This window comes from Etheostoma spectabile, unplaced genomic scaffold, assembly GCF_008692095.1.
Source record: "Etheostoma spectabile isolate EspeVRDwgs_2016 unplaced genomic scaffold, UIUC_Espe_1.0 scaffold00018342, whole genome shotgun sequence".
Lineage (NCBI taxonomy): Eukaryota > Metazoa > Chordata > Actinopteri > Perciformes > Percidae > Etheostoma > Etheostoma spectabile.
The window spans coordinates 21,174-31,157 of NW_022604215.1; the positions used below are offsets into that span (position 1 = coordinate 21,174).

The 9,984-nt window shown below is 41.0% G+C and overlaps 2 non-coding genes across 2 annotated transcripts; one reads left to right on the forward strand and one right to left on the reverse strand.

Moving 5' to 3' along the window:
• Positions 1 to 1,451: 1,451 nt before the first annotated feature.
• Positions 1,452 to 1,524, reverse strand: trnaa-agc (transfer RNA alanine (anticodon AGC)). Its single transcript has one exon. It is a non-coding gene; the product is annotated as a tRNA-Ala (tRNA).
• Positions 1,525 to 7,406: 5,882 nt separating this feature from the next.
• Positions 7,407 to 7,478, forward strand: trnaa-ugc (transfer RNA alanine (anticodon UGC)). Its single transcript has one exon. It is a non-coding gene; the product is annotated as a tRNA-Ala (tRNA).
• The last annotated feature ends 2,506 nt before the right edge of the window (positions 7,479 to 9,984 follow it).

A 9,984-nucleotide genomic window follows, 5' to 3' on the forward strand; every position in this document is an offset into this window, starting at 1 on the left:
GACTCCCACCTGTAACTGGATCCTGGTTTCCTGATTGAAAGACCACAGGTGGTGAGGATGGGAAAGAGGGTGTCCGCGGAGCTCATCGCCAGCACAGGGTCACCACAAGGCTGTTTCCTTAGTTCTACACTATTCAACCTGTATACATACGACTGTGTTCCCACCCAGGATAACACCATCATTCCTAAGTATGCAGATGATTCTACTATCCTGGGTCTCATTAAGGGGGGGATGAGTCGGGTTACAGGAGTGTGGTAAACGACATTTGTGTCTATGGTGAGTTGAACAACTTATGCCTTAACGCAGATAAGACAAGAGAAGTAATTATGGATTTCAGGAGAACCCCACCTCCCTTGCAGCCCCTTATCGTCAAGGGGACTGAGGTGGAGAGGGCTGACAGCTACAAATTCCTGGGACTACAGGCAACATCGGATCTGAACTGGACTGCGAACACTGTTGCCACCGTGAAGAAAGCCCAGCAGAGATTGTACTTCATCAGGCTGCTTAGAAAAGCTGGTCTGCACTGTCGCCCTCTCACCCTCGTCTACAAAGGACTGATAGAGAGCATCCTCACCACCGGCATCACTGTTTGGTATGGAAACACCACCCAGACCGAGAGGAAGGCTCTGAAAATAGTCGTAAAGACTGCAGAGAGGATTATTAGAACAGAACTCCCCTCCATGGACACAATCTACACAAAGCGCTGCCAGAAAAGAGCAGAGAGAATTATTAGGGACACATCACATCCAGCTCACCCCCTGCTCGTACACAAAAATTGTACATATAATCTTTATTACAAAGAGAACATTTGAGTTGAGTTACTTTTTTACAAGAGCTTCTTTCCAGCCGCAGTGAGACTTTTGGCCAAAACTAAATGAACTATTCTGCTTAGGGTCTGTGTAATTTAACACACATGTGCAATATACCTGTGCATCTTCTTTATTTATTTAATTATAATTGTGCATTTTAATATTTTATAAGGGGCAAATGGCAATATGCAAATATATTTTTGGCAAGTTTAGGAATGCAATTTTATTTACTTTTAATTGTACTTTTTAATGGTTTTGTGCAATGTTATTCATTTATAATGTAAATGCTTTGTGTGTCTTTTTAAACTTGACTTGACTTTCTGAGCAATAACCGCACAAGAGTTCCTATGTGTGAAAACATAACTGGCAAATAAAGCTCTTGATTCTTGACTTGATTCTATGTAAAAAAAAATCATAAAAAAGTCATAAACAGTCATAGTATCTCAAAAAAAAATTATGAAGTCGTAAAAAGTCATAGTATGTCGAAATATTCATATACATCATTGTTTAGTATGTCGAAAAAAACATAAAAAAGTCATACTGTAGTATGTCGAAATATTCCTAAAAAGTCGTAGTGTAGTATGTCGTAACAAGTCCAGATTTATAGTTCTTGTTGTAAAACAAGAAGAATCTAAAGTCCTCTGGAGAATGCGGGCATTGATCCCGCTACCTCTCGCATGCTAAGCAAGCGCTCTACCATTTGAGCTAATTCCCCTTTTCAAAAAGAGTCATGGTATAGTATGTCAAAAATTCTTGAAAAGTCATGGTATAGCGTGTCAAAACATTTTTTAGTTTGGTATGTCAAAAAAGTCATAAAAGTCATAGTATAGTATGACAAAAATTCATGAAAGGTCATAAAAAGTCATAGTATAATATGTCAAAAAAATCATAAAAAGTTATACTATGTCAAAGAATTCTTAAAAAGTCTTAAAAAGTCATAGTATGTTGAAATATTCATAAAGTCATTGTTTAGTATGTCGAAAAAAACATAAAATGTCATACTGTAGTATGTCAAAATATTTTTTTTAAATGTATAGTATAGTTGTCAAAAAATTCATAGAAAGTCATAAAAAGTCTTTGTATAGTATGTCAAAATATTCCTAAAAAGTCGTAGTGTAGTATGTCGTAAAGTGTAGTATGTCATAAAGTCCAAATTTTTTGATTGCCATGGGGTCTTTCCATGGCTCCACGGCCCGATTCAGCTTTCCAATATCATTTGACAACAGGAAACATGATACAATTTTTTTTACCAAAACACACACTTGATTTTGTCAGTAAAAAGTGATAGTAAAATCGTGATGAATTTGCGGGGGCAATGACACTCTTTTCCATCACACTCAATAAATAAACCAGATTATTCAATCCATGCTTCCACTATGCAAAGTGGTCTCATCCAGGACCTATCGCACCCTAAGGGAGAATCATACCCATAGACCAAGGGTCGGCAACCCGCGGCTCAGGAACCGCATGCGGCTCTTTGATGCTCCTCCTCAGCTTTTGAAAATAATTAATGAGTATTTAATTAAAATGTATTTTATTTTAGTTTGTTCATGTTCAAAATGTAATTCTAGTAAGATTATGGCGATCTTGTAACTTCTAAAATAGTTAAATATTTAAATATTATTATTTTGTTGTTGTTGTTGTCGCTCTTAATACACGTCACAATGTGCGACACCCGCCAGTGAGTGTTTTTTTTAAAAACTTTTTGACCCCAGGTAGGCCAACTATGGAGAATTCAAAGAAAAGAAAAGAATGTGATGAAAACAGGACGTTCAATGCTACGTGGGCAGATTCATTTGCTTTCACTGCTGACGAGACTGGTTTACCAGTGTGCCTAAAATGTAATGACAAACTAGCTAACAACAAAAAGTCAAATGTCACAAGACATTTCAAGAATAAACACGCAGCCTTTGCTCAGAAATATCCGGTTGGAGATTAGAGAAAAAAGCTGTTTGGAACTGACACAGAGGACTGATCAGAGCAAAAATCACTTCAAGAAGTGGATGAAGTTCAAGTACATATGCTAGTTTTGTTGCCGCTCAGGAACTAGTGAGGCACGGGAAGCCGTTTACAGATGGAGAATATAGAAAAAGAATCTTTCATTAAGATTTCAGAATGTACTGTTCAAGGACTTTAAAAACAAGAGTGAAATTGTGCAGAAAATCAGGGATATGTCCCTCTCTGCAAAGACTGTCAAAGACAGAACCATAAAAATGGCAGAAGACATCACCAGACAGCAAATTAAAGACATCAATTCAGCTGTGGCCTACTCAATTTCAATTCAATTTCAATTCAATCAATTGCTTGTGATGAATCTAAAGACGAAGGTGATATAGCGCTGTTCTGCCGGTATGTAAACTTGATACCACTAAAAGGCCAAACACGGGGGGGAAGGACGTTTGTGAGGCTGTCTTGAATTGTTTAAGATCAAAAGGAATCAATACCACCCACCTGGTGTCAGTGGTGCAGACGGAGCACAGAGTATGACTGGAGCGCATGACGGCTTTGTGGCTTTCCTGCAGAGGTCGCTGGACAGAAAGTTGCTGACTTTTCATTGCCTCCTGCACCAAGAAGCACTGTGTGCTCAAACATTTCTTCCGGAATGCACAGAAGTCATGAATGTTGTCATTCAGATTGTGAGCAAAATAATGGCGAAAGGTGTAAATCCCCGTCAGTTCCGTTCGTTACTGGACGAGCTGGAAAGCACGTATTCTGATCTCCTGCTGCACAACAAAGTCCGGTGGCTGCCCACAGGCGAGGCGCTGAAACGCTTTGTGGCATGTCTGGAGGAAGTGAAAACCTTCCTGGGCAGCAAAGGGCTCACATTTCCTGAGCTAGAACAGCCAGTGTGGCTCGAAAAGCTTCACTTCTTGGTAGACATGACATCGCACCTGAACACAGCTCTTCAGGGTAAAGGACGCACAGCCCGGCACATGTTGGAGGAGGTTTTGGCATTCGAGCGCAAGTTGACGGTGCTTGCCAGAGATATACAGAAAGGCACACTGTCACACTTCCCCAGTTTGAGAGAGTTCAGAGAAGCTCACATGATCAATTTAGAATTTTTACATTCTGCAGTCATCGCAATGCAAACATCGTTCGGGAAACGATTCAGTGAGTTCAGAGAGGAAAAACCCACATTATCCTTCCCTGTCACTCCCCTAAGCCTCGATCCATCCCTGTTGAATATGACAGCATTTCCAGGGGTGAGTCCACCTGATCTTGAGATGGAACTGGCAGACATAGCCGACAAAGAAATGTGGGTGTCTAAGTTCAAGCGCTTGACAGCGGACCTTGAAGATGTTTCACGTCAGAAGGCTGTTCTTGCTCAGAATCACAAATGGCGTGATATTGAAAACCTCCCCAAACCAGACCAACTTGTGTTTGAAACCTGGAATGCAATCCCCGACATTTATGTCAACATGAAAAAGTATGCACTTGGAGTCCTGTCGATCTTTGGATCCACATATGTATGCGAGCAGGTGTTCTCCAACATGAACTTTATTAAAAACAAACACCGCCCACGCCTCACAGATGACAGCTTAGAGTCCTGTGTGAAGATGAAGGTGACCGCGTACAGCCCCGATGTGCAGACGCTGTGCGCTGAGGTTCAGGAGGAGAAATCACATTGACCAAGTATGATCAGTATTTTAATTGCCTATTATTTTGCAAATATTCACATTTTTTCATTGTTCAGTGAAATAGACATTTTATTATTCAGGTTGACGGCTGACTGCACGGCGCCGGTAAAAGGATGACGGCACGCAGAGAGAGGACGGCATTTTTGTTTACTGCCAGTGGATAATTTAAGATCGGCGTTTTGTTTCATTACTACAAGGACTCAAATAGACATTGAGTGTTTTATTTAACGTTCAACACAACGTCTTTTTTTTGGAGTTAAAAATGTTTTGTTGTATGCAGAAATTCATTTTCCCTGCAGTTGTTCATTGATTTCATAATTGTAACACAGTATAGTTTGTTTATACATAGCACAAAGGCAAAAAAAAGTTATATACAGTGTTATTTAATTTAAAATTTCAAAAGGGTTTTGTGGCTCCCAGTGCTTTCTTTTCTGTGTGAAACGGGTCCAAATGGCTCTTTGAGTGGTAAAGGTTGCCGACCCCTGCCCTAGACCAACGAGCCACGTAAAACCACTTTCAGCAATTAGCAATTACCAATTTTCCATCAAGTACGTGTGATCAGTCAGTGACTAGAAAGGCAAATGTTAAGTAGTTTGGTGTTTTTATGGCTCCACTGCCAGATTGAGCTTTCTGATTACATTGGACGAAAGACTACTTTAGAAGCAAAACATTTTACCAACATTGGAACTTGAATTTTGGGAAAAAGGAAATGCAGCTTGGATTTGTCACTGACTTGAAAGACTATGGTCAGGTAGATTGTCATGGGGTCTTTTCACGGCTCCACTGAATGAGTCAGTTTCCTGATCTCATTTGATACAAAATATTTTTACCAAAACACAGACTTGATTTTGTCAGTAAAAAGTGATAGTAAAATCGTGATGAATTTGCCACGCCGATGACACTCTTTTCCATCACACTCAATAAATAAACCAGATTATTTAATTCATGCAAAGTGGTCTCATCAGCGACCTACTGGACCCAACGCGAGAATCATACCCACAAGCCATGAAACACAGAGTTCTAGCAATTTTCCATCAAGGAAATTCAGCTACAAACTGTCAGGGTCTTAAGTATTAGCCTGTATAACATCCAGGGACCTGCATCAGCAGAGGATGGTTTTGATCCATCAACCTCTGGGTTACGACCCAAGCACGCTTCCGCTGCACCACTCTGCTCTGCTGTCTATACTCAGGGGAAGGAAAATTCTGGGATTTACATTTTGAGGGACAGTGGCAACCAAGGTTCCACCAGCTTTCGGGTTGCAAAGTTAAACATTTGGTAGACCTTGCAACTATCATTTATGTGAGCTTCCTGCTTACCTCGAAGAATCTTGAAGCAGTCTACTGAAGCAATAATGAGCCAATACCTTGTTAAAAAATGTTATCAACACCCTTCACTCTTTGCAATTTTTCTCTGACATTGTTTATTTTAGAAAATTGTAACCAGCATTAAATGAGTAGTTTTAGGTCTGTGTGAATGTGGGCCGAGTATTTACCTCGGCTGAACTTGTGAACATCTCTTTGGCATATTCCCAGTCTGATCAAGTCCAGGTGCTGGAAAATCTGTGATTCACGTTTTGAGGGAATGGGATCTGCATGTGCTTTCTTACCAGAAAGTTTCTGGAGGTCCAAATGGCATCTTTGATGGCGGCCAGGGTGAGCCACTGATTTGCAAAGTTACATGCTGGTATCTGTTTCTTTGGCCTGACGGATGGACAGACGACCCAAAAGCATAATACTTCTTGCCAAGACATAACAAGAAACAAAAAAAAGAGGCGGGGGAGACAGAGTTAAGCCCTGAAAGAATAGAGAACTACAGACAAAAGATGTGAAATAGTGCCAAGTGTGACCAGAAGAATTGGAAAAAAACTAGAACGTCCACAAGTACAAACCTTTCTTCAAGAACTTTTATTGTGCTCACATTGGCCCTCATTTATGTAACGTGCATACGACCTAAAACGGCGTAGGACGGGCGTACGCCGATTCCTACGCAAAGTTTGGCAAAGTATGTGGAGTGCTTAGGTCTCCACATACATTGTTTTATTAAGATTGAAGACCAAATTTTACGAAATTTTCCCAACCATGAGAGTGCCTCGTTGGCGCAGTAGGCAGGCGTCAGTCTCATAATCTGAAGGTCGTGAGTTCAACCCTCACACGGGGCAGGTGTTTTAAAACAAAAAAACACAACTGATACTGGAAATACAGCGACTTTCAGGTGGTTGAATACTGGCACAAGCATGGAAGTTGTGATTCTGTGGTTATTTCTGAGACAAGGAAAGGCATTCTTTAAGAGGGTGGGGGGGCGTCTGCCTCAACTGGTTGGGGGTGACAGACAGACAGAGAGAGAAAAGACATGGAGAATTGTAGCAGAGGGTGTCTAGCAGGTGACTCCAACCACCGATCTAAACTCCTTAACAGTAGGAGTAGGGCAGTCCCACTACATCGTAGTGATTTGTGATTATGCAACATGTTACCCAGAGGCTTTCTCCCTCAGAAACACCAAGGCTAGACAAGTGGCCAATAGTTTACTTCAACATTTTTCCCGGGTAGGGGTCCCCACAGAAATCTTAACCGATCAGAAAACTAACTGAACATTGAAGGAGGTAGACTCCCTGTTAGGGATCCGGGGCATTAAAACAACACCCTACATAGTTTGTGGCTTCATGAACAATATTGTGTTATCTCATAGCTACTGGAAGCCACCCGTCTCCACCAGTGCATTTCTCAATGCCCAGATGTGTTACAAGATTTGCAGTGAGTGTTGTGTTGTCCAGCAGAAGGGCAACAGATGTGTACTTTTCGACTAGATTTACACCATAGCAGTGCAAGCATTTTCCAAGGCTCACTTTCCAGCCACCGCCATGTTTTGAAACCATACACAACATAATATTACATATTTCACCCAGGTGTCTTCTCTTATTCAATGATCTCACAAAAGTAAAAAAAAAGCCAAAAATTCAGGGGATGTAGCTCAGTGGTAGAGCGCATGCTTTGCATGTATGAGGCCCCGGGTTCAATCCCCGGCATCTCCAACAAGTCTCCAGTCTGTCAAAGAGCTGCAAAAAGCTCTTATTCTGAAAGAGAAAAGTATTAAAAGGCAATCTCCTTGTGTTCATGGTAATTAATGCAAAAATCAGTCTCAATGACCAAGATTTGCATTGTCCAGTGATGGTATAGTGGTGAGCATAGCTACCTTCAAGTAGTTAACCTGGGTTTGATTCCCAGCCATCGCAGTAGTTTTCATTGTGTGGTTACTTGCTTTATTTGTCAAGATTAGCCAGAAAGGTTACTTGCCCCACTGATTTGATAAAATATTAGATCTCTTTTATGGTACAAATAAGGGACTTTATCAATCAATCAAGCTGCCTCCACGAGGATCCACAGACACAGGGAGCGCACTACGGTTTGCACTTTGCCCGTGTCTGGTAACTACTACTAACCAATTGAAAGTTTATCAACAGAGCAGAAAGCAGCAGAAAGGCAACAGGTGTTTTACTTTTCAACTATGATTTATACCGTAGCAGTGCAAGTATTTTGCCCAGGTTTGATTTCCAGCCATCGCAGTTGCATTTACAGGTTTGAAGCCATATACAACATTAACATTACATGTTTTACCCAGGTTTCTTCTTTTATTCCGTAATATTTCAATTTCTTCGCGGTGAGTCATCCCAAAGGATTAATAAAGATAAGTCTTAGTCTATCTTGGAAAAAAGTAAAAAAAATCTGAAAATCTTCAGGGGATGTTGTTCAGTGGTAGAGTGCATTTGACACAAACTAAACGGTGTCCCTTTTATACCTCAGACTATCAGATAGCACTACAGCACTTTAAACGTAGTTATTTATTGTATTACGCTCCAGTTTTTATGGGTGTTACAGCAGGTATGAGCACTGTAGTTTGCATATTCGTGGATGAAATATATTGACATGCATTAAGTTTATTTCAGCAGGTGGAACATTTCACTTCACAGATGCAGCAACAGATGCTTCGTTAAACATTAACACACAGAAATAGAAGTAATGCTGATACAATAGCAGAGGATGGTTTTGATCCATCCCCTATGTTATGGGCCCAGCACGCTTCCGCTGCGCCACTCTGCTCTACTGTTAATACTCAGGGGCGGGAAGATGTGTGATTCACATTTTGAGGGAAGGTTTGGGTACCCCGCAACCAAGGTACCAACGCTCACGGTTGTAAAGTTAAACATTTGGTAGATGTGGTTGCTCCTTGCCACTATCTTTTATGTGAGCTTCCTGCTTACTCACACATTGATATTCACATGTACACTTGTGATTGGCTGTGTTTAAAACAGGGCATTGTGAGTACAGATATAAACATCAGTAAGGTTACAAGTTGCCTCTTATCATTTTAGTTTGGACACCCAGTGAGGCTTACCGCGATGGTTTGGACTGGGTCCACTAGGTTTTCGGCTGCTCTCGATCAGACGGCTGTACTCCTCTGGTTTCTCTCTTCATAATGCACAAACTTTTGCCTTTTACTAAAGACTTCTTGGAGGGGAACGCTGATGAGTTGAAACTATTTTGGGGGGCTTTGCTGTTTGCCGAGCCTTTGTACTTCTTGAACTATCCTTAACTAGACTCAGAGTCTTAACAGCAGCTAAATAATAGAAGCAAGATGATTTCATGGCCCGTGGACAGCGACAGGACTCCCCCGGACTGTGGACCATACCGATCAAAAATTCATTGGGAAGGGTGTGGGAAACAAATTGCCAGACACAGTAAGGGAATTAGTCAGAGAGTAGATACTGGAGACTTAGAGGACTAACACTAGAACAATGGTTGGTTAATCATCAGGCAGTGATTTTACCTTTGCTTTTACTCATCAGCTCTGTTTTTATCCCACCCAGAAAATGATTTTAGACCTGGAACAAGCCATCTTTTATTTCCTGTAAAGGTCCAAGTGGGAACGAGTGCAAAGAAGAGTGATGAAGAAGCCAAAGGAGAAAGGAGGGAAAGGAGTGCCGGACCTGTTATTGTTTTTAGGGAGCAGATTTACAGCTATACACATAACACAGCCACGGCCCCATCCAGAAATCCTAAGACTGCCGCTATGGCACGGTTCTGGATGGGATCATACCTCAGAAGATTAAAGACCTTACCCTCTGATGTTAAAGTAACTGGTCTTTAATCCTTCACCTTGAGCAAGATGAATGAATTAAATATCAGATTATGATATTGATTATTTTGTTTTACTGAAACCTGGCTGGGTGATGGAGAATATGTTAGTCTAAATGAATCCACCCCTCCTAGTAATATTAATAGCCCCATTCCTCGAGGCACAGGCCCAACTGATGACTTCTCCTTCTCCTGTTACGTGCTGCACCCCAAGTCCGTACTGACTCAATAAATTCATTTAATTTATAGTATCAATATAGTATCAAAGTTATCTCGAGACCCTCACAGTGGGAGTAGGTCTATACCACACTCTGTAATTTACAAGGGCCCAACATTCTAGTAGTTCCCTCCAGAGCTAGCAAAAAAAAATCCCAGTTGAAGTTTTTTTATTTTATGCATCCTTAA